Source organism: Podarcis liolepis (genome assembly GCF_965112155.1).
Source record: "Podarcis liolepis genome assembly, chromosome: 5".
NCBI classification, from domain to species: Eukaryota; Metazoa; Chordata; class Lepidosauria; order Squamata; family Lacertidae; genus Podarcis; species Podarcis liolepis.
Window position 1 is genome coordinate 97805612 of NC_139556.1, and position 24658 is coordinate 97830269.

The 24658-nt window shown below is 44.1% G+C and overlaps 1 long non-coding RNA gene across 1 annotated transcript; it reads right to left on the reverse strand.

Annotated features, from left to right (window-relative positions):
• Positions 1-20861: 20861 nt before the first annotated feature.
• Positions 20862-22767, reverse strand: LOC310707563. Its single transcript, XR_014526583.1, has 2 exons — positions 22236-22767; positions 20862-21300 (listed from the first exon to the last, which is right to left on the reverse strand). It is a non-coding gene; the product is annotated as an uncharacterized lncRNA (long non-coding RNA).
• Positions 22768-24658: the final 1891 nt, after the last annotated feature.

Here is a 24658-nt window from a genome sequence, read left to right on the forward strand (position 1 = left end):
ACGATGTCCATTAGTAGCGTATCCTTCACAAACTTGTCTAATATCCCTTTAAAGTCATTTAAATTGGTAGCATCATGGTTGTGTGAATATTTTCTTTCTTTTATATTTCCATGGATTTCTCTGCTTCATCTCTCAAATGCTCAGGGAAGTCTGAGGTATCTGTCATATAGCCTTGATTTTCCAAACCATGCCTACAGGCAGGTCTGGCACAGCCTGTCAGTGGGGTGAAGCCATTTCCTCAGATGGTGGAAGCCCCTGTGTTGGCATCCCCATGCCAGTGGCAGAGAAGTAATGCTGGCATAGACAATGGTTTTGGATAAGATCTTCATTGAGGTCTAGGTGATTTTTGACTGAGATCTCAGCATAAATCGCTGAGATCTTTCCTGTCATGGACTGGCTGGAAGCAGAGGAGTGGTGGGAGGCACCAGCTGGGGAACCCCTGAGGGAACCCCCAAGGAAAGAAGGCCGAGAGTCAGGGGATTGGTGGTAGGGTGGCAATGAGTGGGCGGAGGAAGAAAAGGGAGCAGACGGGGAGGAGGAGGTATCAGCAGCTGAAGAGACAACAGAAGGGGTCTGTGGCAGGGAGCAGTCCAGAATCAGAGGCTGGAAAGGAGGAGGGTCAAGAGGCAGAGATGAAGGAGGCTGCTGAAGAAGCCAGGGGGTCTCTCCTTCTTGCTGCAACATTTACCACACCCTCGTCTCCTGCAAGAAGAGGAGAGACGGACTCTCCCACATGGGTAATGTGGGCAACCAAATGGGGTGATTTGCCCTATAGGGGAGAAATGGAGATCAGACTATTTGAGCCCACTTTGTACCATACTGCACACTCACCTCTTCTCATTTTCTAGTGTGGGCTCTGCTGTTGACTTCTTTGAGGGGACTGGGTATATATATATATATGGGGGGTGACACTAATTGGCCTGTGTAACATCTTTTTTGCCTACTTCATATCATTGAGTGTCATCTGTGTGACTGGAGTGGTGTTTTGTTAGAATTTAGCTCCAGGTGGGTGAGTGGATTTTGGATAATATCTGACTAATATTGGAGCCAGTGTGGTGTTCAGGCCTCTCAGGCACATCTGGGTCAATGCTCTCCAATGGGGCCACATTGTGCAAGACAGGTTCAGATGCCAAATAAACAGGGAGCATGCAATAAACAGAGAGGAGTTTCCAAGGGCTTTGAGCAGCTGGCAGCTAGCTCGGAAAGATGGGAGAGATTAAATCCTTCCTTCAGTCCATTCACCTCCTGGATCTCATTGGTTTTGGTAGTGCGGCATGTGACTCAACAGGCCTGCCAACCAAACGCAGTAAAGCAGGACCCAGGAATTTAGTCCTAGCTATGCTATGTAGGGGACAGTTGAACATTATATGTGGAAGAGAATCAACAGTTTTCCCGTCACACACGCATAGCGGAGACACCAAACCCTTGGAAAATCTGTGGCTCAGCAGGTTCGATGGAAGGACATTGAACCTTGCACGAATAAATGCAAGTCGGTGTGGTACAGATGATAGAGATGACATGTATGATGGAAGGCCAAGTGGTGGGGATATTCCGTGATACCTGGGGGAGCAGACACCCCCACCCCCGGCGAGGTTGTGTTGATTTTCAATGTCTGCTAATCTTTGCTCAATAAGGCTTTTGGCTGAGCGTAAGTTCATCTTTAAGGAGTCCGCTGGGGAAATTCCGATGCTCAGAAGTTTGGCATGGATTTTTCCTACCCACGGATTGACAAAGTTGTCCCGCCAGAGGCACTGAAAAAGGTAATGGTCAGGAAGCCTATGCCAGCTGGACAGCCAATAACCAAAGACTCGCTTCCAGATGACAGTCTCCAATGATGCAATCCTTAACTCCAGATGTATGGCTGCGTTGCTCACACACATGGGGAGTTTCAGGAGGCGACGGAGAAACTGATTCTGCAATGTCCCCAACGATGTATGTGATAAATTAGTGGAGTGGATGGAAAGAGAGCATATTCTATCAGAAGCTCAAGCTGGTTTTAGAGCAAAGCGTTCAAGTATAGACCAGGCCCTTACCCTTCAACACCTGGCAGACAAATACTCTAGAAAAGGGGGGTCTTTATATGCAGCATTTGTGGATTTTAAATCGGCTTTTGATCTAATACCAAGGGAAAAGCTCTGGGAAAAGCTTGGCGCTACAAACATAGATAAACGCTTATTACGCCTTATCCGTGGTCTATACGAAAACACCAGGGTGAGGGTAAGATGCGATCGGTCAGGCCATCTAACTAAAGAAATTCAAACGCACTATGGGGTTAAACAAGGATGTGTCCTCGCGCCAACGCTATTTAATTTCTATATCAACTCTCTAGCAGTAAATATGGTGAAAGAAAATGCCCACCCTCCCAAACTGGCAGGTATTCCCATCCCGGTGCTTCTGTATGCGGACGACGCAGTCCTACTCTCCTTTTCCTGCGTTGGCCTGAGGAACCTTTTGAGATCACTTGCTGACTATTGTCAAGCGGAACAACTATCAATAAATTACAGCAAATCTAAAATTATGGTGTTTTCAAAAAAAAGAAGGAAACACAAATGGAGAATTAATGGTCAACCTATTGACCAGGTAGCAACTTTCAAATACCTGGGAATAACTTTTCAGGAAAGGGTCTCGTGGCACCAACAGATGAAAAACGCCATTGCCAATGCAGGAAGGGCCAATAAAGCCCTTACAAGATTTTTTCACGGGAAAGGAGGTAAATACGTTCCGGCGGCCTCCCAAAATACTCCCACAACTCACTTATGGATCCCAGGTTTGCAGTTTTAAAAATTTTGCGCCTATGGAGGCATTTCAAACAAAATTCTATCGGTGTTTATTGGGGATCCCCCCCTGTGTATCTAATATAGCTGTCCGCTTAGAAGTTGGACAACCACCCGTTAATGCGCGGCTGTGGATTCTAAAGATACACTACTGGTTAAAACTTATTTTTTCCCCGGCCGGTTTGGCTCCTTTAACACTCTTAGACACCTTTCATTCCACCTGGAAAGCTTCCCGGTTTGAAAAGATAAGAAGCTTGGGATTCTCCCCGCAGATCTTGATAGCGGCAGGATATGAGAGAGCCAGAAGTCAAGTGTTCCAACGCATTAGGGACATAGAGCTGCAATGTCATATGGGCAAAATGGATAAACATGCCATAATTAGAGACTTTGGGAGAGGGTTCTCACCCGCAAATTATTTGGCTGATTTACAAATACCTAAGTACAGACACTCCTTTACCCTGGCCAGATTTAACATTCTGCCCTCTGCCCTGCTGCTAGGCAGATATGAGGGCAAACCATATGAGTCACGTGTTTGCCCATGTGGCTCATCGGAAGTGGAAACAAGTCTGCATGTATTGCTGCACTGTAGTTACTACGAGGATCTATGTTTGACCTTTATTGCCCCAGTTCTACAAAAGCTTAAAAATGAACCAGAACTCCAACGTATGAGAGCCTTGGTAAAAGATAAGGTTCCTGAAATTACGATCAATGTGGCCAAATTTTGTGTAGCTGCTATTAGGCACAGGAAACAAGAGCTTTCCAATGTCAATATGCAGGCGAAGGCAAATACTTAATTTTATTTATGCTGTCTAATTTTAAATTGCAGTTATGTATCGAAATTGTCCTTTGTTTTTTCCAGTGTTATGCTTCGCTGACTAGCCGTACGAGTTAATCTGGTCTGTGACCGTTTAATAAAATTTGATTTGATTTGATTTGACCCTGGGTGGGTGTCTGGAACCCTTGTGGCTGGATGATGAGGAGTGGTGGGAGGATCTAGCTGGAGAACCCCCCCAAGGAAGCCTCAGAAGAGGCAGGCTTAGAGTCAAGGGAGTGGTGGTGGGACAGGTCAGAGGATGAAAGGGCAGCAGAATAGTTGGGTGCTGAACAAGCAACAGGCTTGAGTGAGAGAGAGGAAGAAGAGGCAGAAAGCACTGCAGACATAGGTCAGGAAGCTGAGGAGGACAATGAGGGGACAAAGGCTGTGACAGCTCCACAGGAGCCAGCCAATCCTACTGTATTCCATTCCCTTCCTCCATTTTCTCCAGTGACATGGAGGGCCTTGAATGTAGCAGGGCCAATAGCACAGAGAGCACAGCCCCCCTCCCTGACAGAGTTTAAGACTGCTGGGGAAACATCCAGCCAAAGGGGAGATTTAGGGGAAAATAGGAGGCACAGATTGTCAACTGGTTTACTGGGGCTAGTCCTGCCTGTAGGTTTTCTGTTTGTATTCTGTTTCCTTGAATAAAGAATCAACTTCACTGCTCATCCCTGAGTCTCTGTGCTGACCTGCAACAGAACCAGCTCTGACATGCTGGAATCTTGCCTTTGCTCAGCAGAGATTGGGGGACTTGGCACCCAACCTTTGTAGCAACATATATACCACATCTTTGTGAAGGAGGAGTGAATAAATAAGTGCATCTTTTCTGCTTTTAAACAGAACTTTTAATTTAATTGTAAACATAACTTTTAATTTCTAGAGTTCTCTGGGGAAAATTGATAGATTGTTAAAACTCTCCGGGAATTTTAACTCTGTGAGGGGAATAGGGAACCTCTAACAACTCAAAGGCCCGCGGTTGGCGCTGTGGTCTAAACCACTGAGCCTAGGTCTTGCCGATCAGAAGGTCGCAGTTCAAAGCCCTGTGACAGAGTGAGCTCCTGTTGCTCACTCCCAGCTCCTGCCAACCTAGCAATTCGAAAGCACATCAAAGTGCAAGTAGATAAATAAGTACCGCTCTGGCGGGAAGGTAAATGGCGTTTCCGTGCGCTGCCTGGTTTCGCCAGAAGTGGCTTAGTCTTGCTGGTCACATGACCCAGAAAAACTGTCTGCGGACAAACGTTGGCTCCCTCGGCCAGTAAAGCGAGATGAGCGCCGCAACCCCAGAGTCGTTCGCGACTGGACTTAACTGTCAGGGGTCCTTTACCCTTACCTTTTAAAGAACTCAACACCCTGAAGAAACTACACTTTCTATTATTCTCTGGGGGAATCCATTACTGTTGGTGCAGGTGGTGCCTGGTACTGAACTTGCACTTTATGCCGCTCATGAACCAACATCCTTCACATGGATAAATAAGGAAGCATTTCCTTCTATGCAGCGGAAACCAAACAGTGTGCACTTGAAGAATAATAAGTTGGTAGCATCAGATAGATAAGAAACCTGGGAATATAATAATTATACTATGATATCTGATGTGAATTAGCCTATAAATATGGCACACAGGTAAAGCTTGTTGATTAATGCAATATGGATGACTCAAGACCTAGCAAACCTCTCCAAACACAATGCCAGGGCAGGGTCATTGGCAGGTGCATAATGGCAGTGGCAGGTGACAGGTATTGGGTTGTATTAGGCCACAACATGATTGACTGCAGGAAAGAGTAGGTTTGGCTAAGGCATTGGGCACATGTCCTGCATCAGGCAGCCCGCCTGCTATCTGATAGTAACTTGTGTTGGGGAGTCACCCCCAACGTGAATTGAATGGCACAATCCCACACAGGCTGCCATTGGGAGAGGTGTTTTGGTCCATTGGTCTCCCAGAGTCACCCCTCCTGGACCCCCCTACCTAGGTACCCCTCTGACTAAGGGTGCAACCCAATGCCTTTTTTTGCCAAAGTTGTGAAAACCTACAAGCTGGTCAGTTTGCTTGCAGGATTAAATTCCTCCCTGGCCCCAAATATGCTGACCAAATAAACCATAGCAAGGTCCATAGGTAATGTGCCCGCTTCCCCTCAGGCAGGCCCCTAAGGACTGGGTGGGTGGGGAAATCCCAGAATGATTGGCTAACAGGGGGCCAACACCTGCCCACCCCCTTAAATGCTTGCAGCCCCCAAGCCCCTGGATAGAACGAAGACTTGGAGACTCATAAGTCAGTTTTTTATTCAAGAAAATAGTATACAAGCAGAATGCCCTCAGGCATGGCTGCCCTCAGTGGCGATGTTGCCAAGACTTGGCCCCTCCTGCTTCCTCCTAAAGCCCCTCCTCTGGATGTTTCCCAAGCAGGCGTAAACTCTGGTGGGAAGGGTCCCCCTTGGGCTTTCTGAGCCTTCTGTTCAGCTACATGCAAAGACCTGCATGGCATTGGAGTCAAGGGAGGAGGTGGGACCAGGTAGCTGCTGAGAAGCTGTTTCAGCTTTTCGGTTGCAGCTTCTTCCTCTTCTCTTTGAGGTCCCAGACCTGAGGTGCCTTCCTCTGATCCCTACCCTGCCTTTGAAGGGTTTTCTTCCTCTGGCTCTTCTTTTTCCCTTGAGCCTGTTGCTTCTTCTGCCTCCCAGACTCCCTCCTCCTCAGACATGTCTTCAGAGTCCCACCACCACAATCCTGGCTGTGAGTCTTCCTCCTCTGCTGCTTCCCTAAGGTGTTCCCCAGCTGGAGCCTCCAACCACTCCTCTTCATCCAGAAAGTCCTTGGCACACAACCATGAGAAATTATTATTGGCTGTTAAAAATGAATTACATCAGTAGTCACGGGTAAACAATTGCGGCACAGAAAAATATCTGTTTCAAAAACAATTGTGTTCTCAAATGAATTCTTTGCTGGGGGTTCACTATAAAACCTCTGATGATTGTGAAAATATTTTTGTAGACTTTACTTGACAATAGAAAAGACTTGAAACAGAATCCAAGACTCTGTGTAATAAAACAAAAGGGTGGACTATTTTTTCCTTCAGTTACTAGATATTACAAGACTCACTTCAAAAAATGGTTTCACTTGGGTACACCTTTAATTCTTGAGCAGATTAAGGCCTTGTTTTTTAAAAAAAAAACACAACAAAAAAACCACAACCCTTTCTGGTACTGTATGATATCTGAGAAGGAAATACTTAAGTCATGAGTTAAAAATAAATAAATTGAGATATATACATACACCTGTACAACTGAGATTTGAGCTACCATAAAAAATTGACCTTGAGGCGCCCTAAAGGGCTACTTCAGCATTTCCCTAGTAAACTATTTTATTTTAGAGGATGATCTGTGCCTATAAATCTGGGCGCAGAATCTGGCTACCAACCAGGACGTCTTGTGATCTTTGGTCAAAATAAAAAAAATCCTTCCAGTAGCACCTTAAAGACCAACTAAGTTACTTCTTGGTATGAGCTTTCGCGTGCATGCACACTTCTTCAGATACATCTTTGGCTAAGAGGAGAGAATTAAGTTGTCTGAAAGATTGGCGAACCTCTTCAGCAAAGGATCAATGGTGTCTCTACGGATCTCAACATAAAGTCAAACTCTGTACATCTGGGTATGGCTGAATGCACCACAAGACACCATAAGCCTTAAGGAAAGTTTCTAGAAATTTATCTTTAGAAGGCATTTAATACCAAAGTGTATTAATTGCATATACTCAACAGTTGATAGCTTTCGTTAGAGGTGTAAAATGCCTCTGTCAATACACTACATATCTTTCAGAAATGTCCCCAAATAACAACATTCTGACCTGATGTTATCAAGGAAATATACTACTAAGTGGGCCTTCTTTTCAGCTAAATTAAGATAGTAGTATTGACAAATGATGGAGAGATGACCCTTATTTATTAAGTGTAGCCATAATAACCATTGCCTACAACTTGGGCAAAAAATATAGAGGACTTTATTGAATAGAGTTAGGGAATATAGCATAAATGCTAAAATGACAAATCTGATTTGGGGTAGTGGGGCTATGTAAGAATATGATTGCTTTTTTTAAAAAGTAACCTTTTTAATTACCGTATTTTTCGCTCTATAAGACGCATCAGACCATAAGATGCACCTAGTTTTGGGAGGAAAACAAGAAAAAAAATATTCTGAATCCCTGACATACGGTTGTCAAGCCTCTGCTTAAAGACCTCCAAAGTAGGAGACTCCACCACACTCCTTGGCAGCAAATTCCACTGTCAAACAGCTCTTACTGTCAGGAAGTTCTGTGCGCAGCCTCTCCTGGGCAGGGGGATGAAGGCTGTACAGTATTGCTATGATGAAGTACAAGAAAATCTGAATCTATGTTTTGCTGGGAATGCTGTGAGAGTTTTATTTACTCTGTTAAATGCATTGCTCTTCTTTTGCTTTATTTCTTTTTTCCCTTCACCCTCATCTCTCTTTTTTTTTCATTTTCTCTTCTTCTCATTACATCCCCATGCAGCAGGGTTTCTGCGAACCTCACATCATCAGGAGGAGGGAGATCAAAGAGGAAATTAAGGGTTCCACAAAGACCGAATTACTGATTTGAGCCCCAAAGTAGCTGTTGATCTTCTTGAGCTAAAGCTTAGTGGAACCACAAGACAAAGCTATGTGGACAACTGCATGGTGCGGTGGTGGAGCTTTGGGGGACTGTGTACCATACCCTCCAACATTCCTCAGATAAAAATAGGGACATTCTATTCTACGTCTGTATCACTGCTGGGGAGGGGTTTTTTTAAAATTGATCTCCAATGTTACATTTTTACATAGTTCTTACTGTATATGTGGATGTTTGCTGTAAACTCACTTTTATGAATACCGTTGTACAAATATTTTTCTTAAATATTTTTCTCAAATAAAACATAATCATGAGGAGAGTTTTCACATATTAAGTAGCCACCCCTAGGCTTGTGGATGGCAGGATCTAGAATCAGCCTACTTTGAAAGCAGTGTGTTGAGGACAAGCATGAAGAATTCTGGTTTGAGGGGGGAAATATTAAATGAATAAAGTTTAAATAAAACATTGTTGGGCTTCTGGGTCTTCTCTTGACCTTTGGTCCCCGGCAAATGTCCCCAACTTGCCACCCTATGGAGTTGGCCCTGGATATTCAATTAAGTTTTACTCAGAGTAGAACCATTGAAATTTTACAGGTATGAAGGTATGAAGTTTACGGCATGTAATGTCTTAAGAGAGAATATTATGAAAATGATATACAGGTGGTACATGACACCAGTCAAACTTGCAAAAATCTATCATTTGCCCGATAATAAATGTTGGAAATGTAAAGAAACTGAAGGCACATTCTTTCACCTTTGGTGGACGTGCCCAAGGATTAAGGCTTTCTGGGAGATGATCTATAATGAAATGAAAAAGATATTTAAATATGCCTTTCTGAAGAAACCAGAGGCCTTTCTCCTGGGCATAATTGGCCAATCAGTGTTAAAGAGGGACAGAACTTTCTTTATGTATGCCACAACAGCAGCAAGAATACTCATCGCGAAGTATTGGAAGACACAAGATCTACCCACCCGGGAAGAATGGCAGATGAAGGTGATGGACTATATGGAACTGGCGGAAATGACTGGCAGAATCCGGGATCAGGGAAAAGAGACGGCGGAAGAAGAATGGAAGAAATTTAAAGACTATTTACAGAAATACAGCAAAAAATCACAAGACATGCAGCATAGTAAAGTGTGGACATATAGGCTGTTAGAGCTTTAAAATGTCCCCTTGTAAGTTCCTTCCAAAGCCACACAATTCTCTTAGCATGGAAAGAGACTGTTGGTGTAATTTTGAAAAATGGGTGAAATTGTGTTAAAGTGCTTGGGGCATGTTTTGAATAGCCCATCCTCCATGTCTGGATTCTGCTTAGAGCTAGAGTTAGCATGCCAGCTGCACTGGGTGGCTCAGAAACAGTCCAAGACTAAATATCCGGAGCATGACTCATCCACCTTCCTTTTCTCTAAGGAATGTATGGAGGTGCAGAGACAGCTATAAGGCCTGTCTCTTCTTATTGTGGAGAGAGGCAGTCCTTGGGACACTGTGGTCCTCAGCCGTTTAAGGCTTTATAGCTCGAAACCAGCACTTCGAATTGGGCCTGGAAACTAACTGGCAGCCAGTGCAGTCTGACAAGGATCCGTGTAATATGCTCAAACCATCTTGCCCCGATGAAGAACCCAATCACTTAAATTTGCACTAGCTGAAGTTTCCAAACCGTCTTCAGAGGCAGCCCTATGTATAACACATTGCAATAATCTAACCTAGAGGCTACCAAAGCATAGACAACAGGAGTTAGACTGTCCCGGCTCAGATAAGAGCGCAGCTGGGCCACCAGCCAAAGTTAATGGAAGGCACTCCATGCCACTAAGACCACCTGAGCTTTGAGTGACAGCAATGGATCCAGGAGTACCCCAAAACTATGTGCCTGCTTCTTCAAAGGGATGTGACCCCATCAAGAGCAGGCAACCTCCCAGCCATCAGGTCTAGAGAACCACCCACTAACAGTGCCTCAGTTCTTATATGGATTGAGCTTCAGTTTGTTGGCTCTCATCCAGTCCATTATTGGGGAAAGATGTGAAGCAGAATCAGAACTGTGTGTCATCAGCATATTGCTGACAATGCATCCAAACCTCTAGATCTTCCTCCTCCTCCTCCTCCTCCTCCTCCTCCTCTTCTTGTTCTTTTTCTTCTTCTTCTTCTTCGGCGATCATTCATAGCCAAGTAAGATTATCTTCCATAAACATAGTTTTAACAATGAGTCCATAAGTGACTGTGGAGGCCAATTCTGGATCCACTTGTCCTTCCACAGTGGGCACGTTGGTTTCAGGGCGGGAGTTGAACACGGTGTGGATTTGCCAAGCATGCCTTCCTCTTAGCACATTTGTCCCTTTTGTCCTGTGTTTGAGCATCTTCAAAGCCCATGACACCTTTGGTAAAGGCTGTTCTCCAATTGGAGAGCTCACAGGCAAGTGTTTCCCAATTGTTGGTGTTTATACTACATTTTTAAAAATTTGCCTTGAGACAGTCTTTAAACCTCTTTAATTGACCACCAGCATTACACTTTCCATTTTTAAGTTCAGAATAGAGTAGTTGCTTTGGAAGATGATAATCAGGCACCTGCACAACATGACCAGTCCAATGAAGTTGATGTTGAAGAATCATTGCTTCAACACTGAAGATCTTTGCTTCTTTCAGTACACTGGCATTAGTTCGCCTGTCTTTGCAAGTGATGTGTAAAAATTTTCAGAGTCACTGTTGATGGAATCTTTCGAGGAGTTGGAGATGGTGTTTATAAGTGGTCCATGTTTCACAAGCATACAGTAAGGTTAGTAGTACAATAGCTTTGTAAACAAGCATTTTGGTTTCCCTGCAAATGTTCCGGTCCTTCAATCGGGAGAAAGCTGCACTTGCAGAGCTCAGGTGATGCTGGATTTTGGTATCAATGTCGGCCCTTGTGGAAAGATAACGACCCAGTAGGAGAAGTGATCGACATTTTCCAACGTTACACCATTGAGTTGGATGTGTGGCGCTGCAGAGGGGTTATGTTGGTGTCACACTTTGTTTTTTTGGATGTTGAGTGACAGGCGAAGCTTTATGTAAGCTTCTGTGAAGATATTTAGGATGGTTGTTAGGTCATCCTCTGAGTGTGCACACACTACATTGTCATCAGAATACTGAAGCTCTACGATAGAAGTTATAGTAATCTTACTCTTTGCTTTCAGCCTGCTCAAATTGAAGAGCTTTCTATCTGTTCTATATACGATTTCTACTCTGGTGGGGAGTTTCCCTTCGACAAAGTGTTGCTGTCATATTTTCATGGAGGAGCCGAATGATGTTCACAAATTTATCTGGCCAGCCAATTTTCAGAAGGACAGTCCACGGGGCTTTACAATTTACAGTGTTGAAGGCCTTAGTCAGGTCAATAAACGCCATATACAGGGGTTGGTTTTGCTCTGTGCATTTTTCTTGAAGTTGTCAAGCAGTGAAAATCATGTCCACTGTCCCCCTAGAAGGCTGAAAACCATTTGGGAAGGGTCACCTTGGAAATTGTTAAGAAACTGTTGGCTAAGAATTTTGCCGGCCGCAGCTAATAGAGAGATGTCTTGATAGTTTCCACAATCATGTCTGTCACCCTTTTTTAAAGAGATTGATAATCTTGGCATCCCTAAAGTCTGCTGGGATCTCTTCTCTCTTCCAGACTTTTTCAATAAGCTTGTGAAGTTGTTGTGTAAGTTCAATTCCACCCACTTTGAAGACTTTGGCAGGCATCCCATCAGGTCTGCTGGCTTTGTTGTTTTTCATTTGATTAATAGCTGTACACAACTCTCCCAGATATGGAGATACTGCAAGCTCATCTCTAACTTGGTTTTGCGGAATTTGTGAGAGGACCTCAGCAGCTACGGGGGAGTTGTTGGTAATATTCTTTCCAGTGTAATGCAATAGCTTCTTTATCTTTTAGAAGTATGGTACCGTCTGCTGAGCGTAGGGGACATATGCCATGATTTATTGGCCCATAGATGGTCTTTGTGGCTTTAAAGAAATTCTGTGCATCATGAGTGTCAGCTAAGTGCTGGATCTCTTGAGCTTTTTTAATTTACCATGTGTTTTTTAGTTCTCTGGTTCTTCTTTGAACCTCAGCCTTAGCGTTGGCATAGGTCTTTTTCTTAGTGGCACAGTTTCTATCTCATCATAGCTCTGATAAGGAGCACATCATGGCGATCTTTAGCACGGACAATAACATAGTCTAAGAGGTGCCTGTGGTTTGACCGAGGAAGCCTCCATGAAGTTTTCAAGTTATTTTTTCTGTCGAAAGAGTGTGTTGGTAATAACAAGATTGTGTGCTGCACATATCATCAAAAGTAAGATTCCGTTCTGGTTGCTGTTGCCAATTCCTTCTTTCCCAGTAGTCCCAGGCCACAGATTGAAATCTCGCCCAACTCTTGCATTAAAATCACCCAGGAGGATAATTTTATCTTTCTTAGGATGGTTTCCAGCTGAGAGTAAAAAAATTCTTTAATGTCTTCTTCGGCATCCAGTGTTGGTGCATAAGTGCTTATAATCATAGCCTGTTGGTTTTTGGTGAGTTTTATTGGAAGGGTTGAGAGTCGCTCATTAATGCCGGTAAGGACTTCACTCAGCAGCGGGGTTTAAAAGCATAGGGGATATAATTGAACCCTATGGAACCCCACAGTGAAGGCCCCATGGGACTGAATCACTCTCCAAGCAACACCCTCTGAGAACAACCATCCAAGTAGGACTGGAAGAACCACATAGTGGTGCCACCCACACCTAACTTAGACAGCTGCTCTAGAAGGATACCAGGATCAATGGTATCAAAAGCCACTGAGAGGTCGAAGAAAATTAACAGGGACTCATTTTTCCTGTCTCTCTACTGCCAGTGGTCATCATACAGGGCAACCTGTTGGATGTATCCATTGGTACAGTCAAATGCAACATTCCCTATTTCCCTAGAGTGGGCACAGGCAGGGGAATATCCAGTCAGAAAGTAACTTTCTGTTCCACTGACTGGATTATCCTCCCCCTGCATGTGACCTGGGAGATGGGCATGGCTCTGGCTGACTCCACAAAAGAGCCAAGTCACGCAGCCATTTTCTCACTTGCGCTTTTGTCTTGAAGTTGTCTTGAAATTAATAGTCATGACTGACTTGGGGCCCTTAATTTGAATGGGCCATTTCTGAGTAAAACTTGCTTGTATACCACCCCATAAAACCATTTATAAAATCATACAGTTGTTATTGAGTAAAATGATAGGGTTACATGCATTAGCCTTTTTAAAATAAGGTGCCTAAATATCAAAATACTAGGTGCTTTTCTGATTTCGGCTGGCAACTTATTCCAGACGGCTGGAGCTGCGTTACTAAAAGCCCAATTTGTATGCATACTAAGTATAGAAAATGCACTGGTCAGGCAGGGAGATAGGGAAACTTGTAGGTTAAAGCAGAAGTAAAGCTGTTGCTAGGGAGTGGGGAGAAGCATCTAGGAAGCTCTTTTCCAGGTGACAGGTCACCCCAATATTTCCTTTTCCTCTTCATTGCTTTACAGTGGCACTTCCCCCACCTACACAGGTAAAGCGGCTCAGGAGGAAAAGAAGCCTGGCTGACAGACTGCCCTTACATCCTGGAAGGAGATAACCATTCTCATCCACATGATACACAGGTCACGTGGAATCCACTGAGAAGTGGCACCAGAACTGGCCTTGCCACCAAGAGCCAATGCCAGGACCAAACTAGACATGGCAGCAGGCAGCGCCATCTCATGTTTTCCCTAACTATTCACAGGGATGGGAGGGCCTAACTCTCACGGAAAAGGCATCCCGGGGGAAAGGTGAGACTTACGGCAGTTTGCATTCTTTCTCTCTCTGCTTCTGCTTCGTTTTGGCAGGCAATGGTGTGCGTGAAAAGTCAGCAATGGCCTTATTCTGGAGGCATGTTAAAAGTTCTCCAAGCCCTTTGCAAAGAGGAAAGCAAAGAGGAGGTTAATAAAAATCAAGGAAAATCGTCTTCCATTGTGTTTTCTAGTACAGTGGAACTTCGGTTTTCTAAGATAATCTGTTCCAGAAGACTGTTCAACTTCCAAAACATTTGAAAACCAAAAACTCAATACAGAAGCCTAAAAAGAAAAATTAATACAGAAAACTCAATACAGAAGCCTCCTTGGAAGTTCGACTCCCGAGGCACGGGAAGCATTTATTTCCGGGTTTACACCATTTGCAAAGAGCAAAGCAAAGAGGAGGTTAATAAAAATCAAGGAAAATCGTCTTCCTTTTGGTATTGTAGTATCTTAAATCCATGCTTCAGTGAGCAATAAGGTACAGTGGTGCCTCGCAAGATGAAATTAATTCGTTCCGCAAGTTTTTTCTTCTTGCGAGTTTTTCGTCTTGCGAAGCACGGTTTCCCATAGGAATGCATTGAAAATCAATCAATGCGTTCCTATTGAGACCGTCCGGGGACAGAGGGGAAGCGCTGCGCGCCTTCCCCTCTGTCCCCGGACCTGTTTAAAGCAAGGGGCGGCGGGGAGAAGATCGCTTCTCCCCGTTGCCTGCCCCGCAATCTCCGGGGACAGAGGGGAAGGCACGCGCCTTCCCCTCTGTCCCCGGACCTGTTTTAAAGCAAGGGAAGGGGCAGCGGGGAGAATCGCTTCTCCCCAGTGCCGCCCCTTGGTTCAAAAGGGGTCCGGGGAGAGAGGGGAAGGCGCGTGCTCCGACCCTTTTTAATCTATCCTTACTCCGACCCTTTTTAATCTATTTATAAGTGATATGAGGGCGCCTCTGATGGAGTCTCAAGAAACGATCCACGCCCCCCCCCCGTCTTGCCCAATATCATTGCCCCCTTCTACTCTATGCAGACGACGCAGTGATCCTATCCTTCTCAAGAGTCGGCCTCAGGAGGGCATTAAAAATTTTTGATGTTTACTGCAAATCAAATTTTCTTACAATTAATCATGTTAAGTCCAAAGTCCTAATTTTCGAAAACCTATAATTGGAGAAAAACCTATAATTGGAGAATAGACGGAAAAGCTATTGACCAAGTCTTTAAATTTCAGTACTTGGGAGTCTTTCTCCAACACAACATGGGCTGGAAGGTCCATTTTGCATATGTATTAAACAGAGCTAAAGCCCTTTCCTATGCGTTATTGCGTTTCTTCTTTTCAGATGGGGCTTTCCATATTCCATCTGTGTTAAAAGTTTTCAAGGCAAAGGTGATTGCAACAATAGCATATGCAATCCCATTATGGGGGTCCTTTGTTAACCTAACCCATTTGGAGGTAATCCAAAACCAGCTTCTAAGAAGGTTGCTAAAATTACCCAGGTGAGTAAGCAATACTGCTATACGACTGGAACTAAATGTTACATCTCTAGAAACCACATTATGGAAATGCATCCTCTGTTACTGGTTGGCATTATGGCATAAACTTCCAAATCTCCACTTGATACAGTGTCTCTGGAGAGATGACTTCCCTAGCCCCTGGGCAAAAATAATACATGGGAAACTTGTGTCCCTAGGATTATCTCCATCTGAACTATTAAAATTAGATTTAATTTCTGCCAAAAGAATTATAACTCACAAATTAGAGGAGATGGATTTACAATTTAATATTGCGACAGGTGGTGGCACCTGTTCGCCGATAAACCTTGGCTTAACACCACCAACGAAACTTCCATCTTACTTAACTACCTTATCTGTGGTGACGCACAGGTATGCCTTTATAAAGGCTAGATTCAATGTTTTCCCATCAAACGTGTTGGGTAACAGACTCTCCAACGGACAGATCTCACTCCTCTGTGACTGTAAAAGTGGATCTATAGAATCGTTATATCATATAATCTTCTGTTGTCCATTACATTCAACTGCACGGTCCAAGTTTCTGGCCCCATATTTATCAAGAATTGCTGACGGTCCTCAGGAAGCCCAAATAATATACTTATTAAACGATGAAGATACAAGTAGATCCCTTGCAGTCGCTAGATACCTGATTAATGTTTTATTTCAAAAGAGGAGAAATGGATCACTGTATGTCTCTGACAGCTTAGCTAAACTTAAGAACCATCAATAAGTGCCAGAACTAAGACGCATACCCCCCAAAATCTGATGGATCTGAATTGCGGTTTACATAGAGGGAGCTTATTGTGTATAGTGTTTACTTAACTGAAGTAAAATTGGTTCTATATGGGTGTTTTAACTTGGAACTGTTTAAATTGTATTGTTTATGGATAAATTCTGATGTATTGTTGTCGATATGGGCCAATGCCCACAATAAATCTATCTATCTATCAAGGGGCGAAGGGGAGAAGATCGCTTCTCCCCGTTGCCGCCCCTTGGTTCAAAAGGGGTCCGGGGAGAGACATGGCTGACTACTGGCACTGGGTATGCATGGGCGGTGAGGGCCTTGTTTATGGTACATTCGTAGTCTGCGCAGATGCGGACCCAACCATTAGGCTTGACAGGTGTATCGGTGTTTCCCATGGGGCATTAGGCACCGGGTCCAGCACTCCTTGCTCCATAAGTTGGTCCAATTCCTTGTCTATATGGGGTTTCAGGGCGAATAGGACCCAGTGGGCCTTGAGCCTGATGGGTCATATGGTGGGGTCTAGCTGTAGGGCATTGGGGGGGGTATATTGTCCCAATGCCCCGTCAAAAACCCCCAGAAACACTTTGCATATGGCGTCCACGTCCACTTGTAAGCTAGTGCGGGTCATCCCAGTGACGGCTTGCCCCAGCAGTCCAAACCATGCCACTCCCAGCAAGCTAATGTAGGGGCCACAAGAAAGTCCTCAATATTGCACCCTGAAGGTCCCCACCCCCATTGTGGGGACCTTATGTTTCTGGAAGTCCCAGAAGGTGAATGGGGCCGGCTTGAGTTTGGGACCCCCGCTAGGGCACAGTGCCTTTAAGGTTCTTGCCGAGATTATGGATAGCGTTGAACCCGTGTCAAGCTCCATGCAACACAGGGCCCCCTCTATCTGTAACTCTACATAAATTTTCTCTGTGTTGGAATGGGGCAACTGGTATACCTGGCAGTCCATGATCTCCGTCGAGTTGCCTTGGTGTGTTGGGCACTGGGACCTGGGCCTCTTGGGTCTGTCATCTGATGCCCCCCACAAAGTCAATGGGCAAAGTTGAAGCCCTTCTTTGCAGGCACCTACTATCTTCAGTGTGAGAAGGCACCTATGATGACCCCAACCTGATTTTTTAAACCACAGGGGATCCATTCATGTCCCTCACTCTGTTTAATCAACATTGACCATCAGTTTGTTTGAAACAAGCTGCTAAATTTGACCACAAATTATTTCTACGTTTACCTGCTTCAAATGGCAAAAATTCTTCTCTAGACCTAAAATTTCCATCCTTGTCCAAAAAGTGGCTTGGGTTGAACTCTTCAGGTTTTTTCCATCGCGTGGGATCAACAAGAACAGAGTTCAGATCTGGAACAACAAATGCCCCCTGAAAAGAAGAAACAGCTGTCTCAGAATGCATCTGGAACAGCAGAAAACAGTTTTGCCATTCACTGCCCCAAATCTTAACACATTTCTCACATACAGTGGTACAGATGCTTCAGGTTATGTGCTTTCGGGTTGCGCACCGCGACAAACCCGGAAATACTGGAACGGGTTACCTCTGGGTTTCGGCGCTCGCACATGCACAGAGATGCTAAATCGTGCTTTGTGCATGCGCAGAAGTGCCAAATCGCAACCCGCATGTGCGCAGGCACAGCGCTGCGGGTTGCGAATGTGCCTCCCGCACGGATCACGTTAGCAACCCAAGATTCCACTGTATAGAGATACAGTCAATAAGCACAATATTTGATTCAAATCCTGATTTGGTGCATCAGAAGATAGCATGTATTTCTCATAATAGAATTTATTAACTTTCAGGTTATTAATCTTCAGATTTCTTTTCGAGAGAGGGGAGATCCTTCTCCCTCAGATTTTGTGCTGCATATGTGCATTTAAAGTGCCACTCTCAAGTGCTCTTTGCTCTCAAAATATACAACTGCTGCCTTATCTTGTACCTTTGGAACATGAAAACCATGCATTTCCAAGTCCTTTGCATTTAGTCTGGGAATCCCAACTAATAAGGGATATTTTGCACGCAAAATTTCATGCATCACCGCGTTGGTGTAAGGCAGTTTCTTTCGATCTTCATAGCAAATGGGAAGGGAGGAACCAAAAACATCTTCCATCTCCTTGTAGATTTTATCTGCAGTGAAAAGTGGGAAATGAAGCTTTATTTTAAAATACCCTGGTTTAAATCTGAGAAACTTCTGACAATCAAGCTGTATATGGTGGGGTGAAAAGACCCTGGTATATTAAGTGAGGCTCATTGGTATATGCTGGCAGCACCCTGAAAATAAGAAGTTAACAATGTAGCACCCTGCTTGTGGTTAACGCTTAGCTGGAATGAAATATTCAACGCAGCAATAGAGAAATTAAAATAATAATTTATTTGTCGGACAAATAAATAAGAGGCACAGTGGTATATGGTTACCAAGCTCTGGCCTGCCCTCCTGCCATTATGGCCAGCACTTATATTCCCTCAGCCCAGCCCCCTTGCTCCTCCTTTGGCTGCCTCTGTCCAATCAGCCTGGTTGAAATTCCTATTGGCTGTTTGCTAGAACCAATCATAAAAGATACACCCATTTCCTATTACCTTTTATGGGAGACAGAGAGCTATATTTTCTTCTATTTATAAATGGCAAACAAGTAGCCATTAACCTCGACAAGGCACCTTAATTACCAGATCACCTTTGCCCTCTTGCCCTATTCACTGCAAAGCAGATGGCTAATTGTTCTAATTTTATCTTAAACAGATCTTTTGTTCACCTTTTCACACACCATCTATGAAAGAGCTCCTTCTTTAGAGGTCTTTAAACAGAGGCTAGACAACCATATGTCAGGAGTGCTCTGATGGTGTTTCCTGCCTGGCAGGGGCTGGACTCAATGGCCCTTGTGGTCTCTTCAAACTCCACGATTCTATGATTCTATGAAATAAGAATCTAACATTTCTAGATGCTTACAACAGAATATCATATTATGCATAACATAAATAACCTTTTAAAAGGAAAAGAAATCTTTGCAGAGTAAAAGGATCTGTTTAAAAAGAAACAACTTTAAAAAGGCTTCCCCAAATACTCCCTCCCTTTCTGCCAGCCAGATGCTTAGCCTTTTGACCTTTAGGCAAATGACTCTTTGTATGATGAGAGGCCAAATGGCAAAACCTTACTATTTACCAACTCTTAATTTAGCCGCTTTTATTACAGCTTAATTATATTCTGTAATATGTAGGGTCAGTGACCTTTTGCTCTCAGGCTTTTTATGACCGCAATAAACCAGAGGGGCCCTCTGCCTAAGAGCTTGCCAGCTGCCTGCTGGTTTCCTGCCTCGAAATAAACATTTGTGAATGTAAGCTAATTTTTAGAATACTGGAATCTGATCAAAATATAAGCCTTGATTATAATGCAGGCTATGATCAGATGCCTCAACAATACCTTGAATGCAGCTGCATGTGGAAAAGGTCTATTGCTCTGGGATAGAACATCTGCTTTGCATGCAGAAGGTCCGTGATTCAATTCCCAGAATCTCCAGGTAGGGCTGGGAATGTTCCTTCCCTGAAATCCCATTAGAGCTGATGGCAGCCAGTGTAGGCAATACTGAGCTGGATGGACCCTGGCCCTGACTCAGCAGCAGCCAGTTTCTCATGTTTCCACAAATTCAGAGGGGATTCCTTACTCTCTGGGAAGACTATTTCACCAGGAGCCAGATCAAATGTTTCTTTCACCCACTCAGTTCTGCCCTTACTGAAACTCAGTGCCTGGCTTCTCTCCCACACAGAACAGGATTGCAGCCAGTGCATGGAGGCTAGTTAGCACAATTCTATGGCTGCCCATTTCCCCCTGTCTTCCTCCTGGCAAAGTAGTTGCTTGGCCACACTGTGCCCTGCTCAGCCATACCCCAAGGCAAACACCTCTGTGGTGAAATCTGCAAAGCAGGCACAAGATGTTGCAGAGGAGGAGAGCTGGCAATGACGCTCCTGAGTCGGATTGAGGGCCAACCAACCCTCCTGCTGCTGCCATCTTTGGATGCAATGTAAAAAAAGCCACGGAGGTCGCAGGAGTAGCAGGGATTAAGCAGCTTGCCGCAGCAGCAAAATGGCATTTGGCCACAACTACAGCCCACAAATACTAAAGGAGGAGTGAAGGTGCCCCACAGAGTCCTCTGGGGCCTCTCCTCACTTTTTTTTACCTCAGGAATGTAACCAGCAGCAGCCTGGTCACTCTGGCCTGCCTTGACTGGTGTCATGTACCACCTTTAGATCATTTTCATTATATTCTCTCTTAGGGCATTACATGCCGTAAACTTCATACCTGTGGTCCATAACTGTTCCCAGTCAGCCATCATAATATTATGTCCTACATCTTGTGCCCATTTAATCATAGTTGATTTCATTGCTGATTTCACCGTTTCATCCTGAGTATTCCATTTCAACAGCAAGTTATACATTTTTGACAAATTCTTAATTTTGGAATCTAACAATTCTGTTTCCAATTTTGATTTTTCCACCTGGAAACCAACTTTTTTGTCCCTCCTTGCCCCCTTCCTCCACCACTGAGTAGTGTAAAATGTTTCAGTTTGGAACAGAGATTAAACCTTACACTAATAATTACACCAAGAATATCCTTTAACACACATTAGGCACCATTTTGAACCCTTGGCCATTCAATCATATTTGCCATCAAATTTATTAAAGCATTTGTTTTTTCATTATTTTCAATGCAGGCACATGTGGGTTTTGTAATCCACTTTACTAGTTAACAATAATCTCTGGGAAGTGCCATTGAGGGGGCACTGAATGCAAATATTATCAGCAACCCACAAAATCCTGATGGTGGCCCTAAAATCCTTGCAGGGAATGTAATGACTCTTTGAATTAACCATGTTCACATACAAAACAGATACTTAGTTTCTCCATCTGAAGTAGATAGAAATCAGTGAAATCCTGTGGTTCACGTAGCAGATGATGTTCTTTATGCTTCTTTATCTCCTCCTTTGCAAATAAAAGGACAAACTCCCTAGAGGACAGTGCCTTCTTGTGTGGCCCTGGAAGATGCTTCATGACTCAAGGGAACATTTCATAGAGCTTCAAGGGAAGTAAAAACAAAAACCAGTAATTACCATGAAGAAGCCCAGTAACATGTTCCATGACCCAACTTCTTTTGGACGCCTGTTTGGTATCATGGTTGAGATCAGCCTTTCCTAACCTGCTGGCATCCCGGTATCTTGGAGCTCAGTGAGTGAAACACCTTTTTCTGATTCCCATATTCACTAGTTTATTTTAGTAGAAGCTGTAAATGAAAATTTGACAGCTGAACAAACCACCCTTTCCCATATTACCGGTTCTATAGTATTTGTGGGAACATGGTTCTCCCCAAACATGCAAATTATATTTATTAATAACATATAAAAGCAATTATCTCTACAGGATTCCCATTGCCTTTGGGCAGTACCATCAGCAACCCAGCATATCTTCATGGATGTCTAGTGAACATACGGAGAACCTAATCCATTTACTCTGGATTAATTCGGGATTATGATAATACGGAAGATATCACAGCTTCTCTCCCCTCCAGCAATCTTCCACATCCAAGGGAAGAGAGTAAAGCTTGTAATTTTATGGGCTTGGAAGAGAACATCTTTGCTTGAGACTCTGTGCTGTCATATGATGCCCTAAATCTTCCTGACAGTGTGTATGTGGAAGGTGTTGAGGTGCTGCTTCTGGTCGGTGTTCTGTTCTGTCGGTGCTCTGTTATATCCCTAAGAAGACTATCATCCTCCTCCATCTGATATAAACAGAAATTTTACCTGCTCCCATTGTATAGGATTGCAGCCTTTTTACTAAAGTCGTACATTTTTCATAGTATTACAAAACTGCCTGTGTATTTATAAACACACATCCTAATGAATCATGTAGTGTGCTGAAAAAAACTATGCTGAGTGGGAGGACTCTGAAATGGGATTATTTATTGATTAGCTTCCTGGTTCATGTAGTAACAAACAAGGCTTATACAGTCATACCTTGTGTTGTGTCCGCTTCATGTTGCGTCTTTTTGCGTTACGTCCTGCGGCAACCCGGAAGTACCGGAACAGGTTACTTCCGGGTTCTGCTGATCACGCATGTGCAGAAGCGCCAGATCACGCTGTGCGCATGCGCAGACACAGCACTTAGAGTTGCGGGCATTTCATGTTACGGACAGGCCTCCAGAACGGATCCTGTCTGTAACACGAGGTACCACTGTATTCTGCTTTTTACACACACACACACACACACATGAGAAAATAACAGGGTTTGTGGTAAGACAGTACCCAGAATGAGTGAAAGTGCTAGACTTATATGCAGACCAATCACGCTACTTGAAATAGTGAAATACGCCTATTTTGCATAAGAAAACTCTGCAATGGGGTGTCACTGCTAGTGGGCTGTGAAACTGCCTGGGTATTCTTCCCTTCCTGGTATTGACTAATACCCACATATTTTCAAGCTATTTCTTCTTATTTAATGCATTTTTGTAGGTTATTTTCACAAATGAATGCACTTATTGGCACAAATGTAGATGCATTTATGTACAAAAATTATCTATAGTCTGATAGGGCCATGAGAAGGGAGAGATTGGAAAGAGCCCAGTTCTGTTTGTCTCTTGTCCGCATGTTTCTTCCTTCTTCATTAGGACGGGCTTTTGAGCTGTGCCAGAGTATCTGCTGGAAGGAGAAGTGGGAAGACTTGCTTTGATGGTTTAGCAGCACCTGGGGTATATTTCACCACACAAAGAGTGGTCTTGCAAACAGCAGGACTGCATCCAGAGCAGCCTGTGCTCTTTGTTTTGTTCCACCTACTTTGATGGCATAATAGGTGCTATCAGCCACCTGTGCAGTACATTTTAGATGGGAATGCCTGATCACTAACTAGTAGAAAGTCTGGAGCCAACTGATGCTAACTGCTTGCGTAATGCTGATGCAGTAATATTTTGAAACAGGCAAATGCATCAGTGATGCATGCTCGCTCAGAGTGATGTTGCTCACTCTGAGCCCCTCCCCTCCCTTCCCCAGCAACAGCCTGTGGCTCTACAGCATGGGTAGGCAAACTAAGGCCCGGGGGCCGAATGCGGCCCAATCGCCTTCTCAACCTGGCCCACGGATGGTCCGGGAATCAGCGTGTTTTTACATGAGTAGAATGTGTGCTTTATTTAAAATGCATCTCTGGGTTATATGTGGCACATAGAAATTCATTCATTTTTTTCTTCCACAATATATTCCGGCCCCCCACAAGGTCTGAGGGACAGTGGACCGGCCCCCTGCTGAAAAAAGTTTGAGGACCCCTGCTCTACAGGAAGCCTCAGCAGTCAAATGTCTTTGAGTCCTTTGCTCTTGATTTCTGAGGGACCTGCGTGTACGTGGGGAGGGTGCTAGTTCTATGTATATGCATTTGTGTGTGTGTGTGTGTTTTCCAAAGTTTAGCAAATCCATCCAAATAATTTAAATCTTAATGCAATTTTTAAAAAAGGTTTGCTGCTCCTCTTACAAACATATGCCCATTGCTTCCTGATGTTGCTCCTTCATTCGTCTTCTTTAATCATCTTCTCATCCTTCTATTAATTTTAATCCATTTTCATGGCTAGCCATTGTTGTTTACTTGCAATTCCCAAAGATGCAAATATCTATTTCACATGTGCAGCCCTTCCAGCACTCTGTTTCCAGACCTGGAGTGTAAAAGGTAAAGGGACCCCTGACCATTAGGTCTACTCGTGACAGACTCTGGGGTTGTGGCACTCATCTCGGTTTATTGGCTAAGGGAGCCGAATTACAGCTTCCGGGTCATGTGGCCAGCATGACTAAGCCGCTTCTGGTGAACCGGAGCAGAGGACAGAAACGCTGTTTACCTTCCTGTCAGAGTAGTACCTATTTATCTACTTGCAGTGTGGTGTAGTGGTTAAGAGCAGTAGACTCGTAATCTGGGGAATTGGGTGTGACGTTACCATATATGAGAGAGTGCTGGAGGGGAAATAGTTAAATAGGTTGCACCAACAGGACCCAGGGGGGTGGAGTCAGTGGGTCTATAAAGGAGTTCTGAGAGGAGTTCTGGGGGTTAGTTCGTTGGGAGTTGTGGGTGGGTAGTTGGTTGGCTTGAGTGGGCTGACTGGTTGGGAAAGGCAGTTGGTAATAGAGAGACAGGTAGGGCAGTTGGTCCTTGAGTGTGGGGTGGTAACAAAGATAGAGAGAGGTTCATAAGATTAAGAAGGTAAAGAGGAACACTGTTTGGAATGCGGTAATAGTTTGTTTCAAGTCTGAAATAAAATACACTCTTCTTTATGAATTGAAAAGCTGACTGAGACTGAAGTGATTTTACCAGGGAGGACCTGGTTGGTGGCAGCGCATTAGTGGTGTACGGGTCAATAGTCCGTGAGACGACTGGAGGCTCCGTACTAACGCCACACAATTGGTGG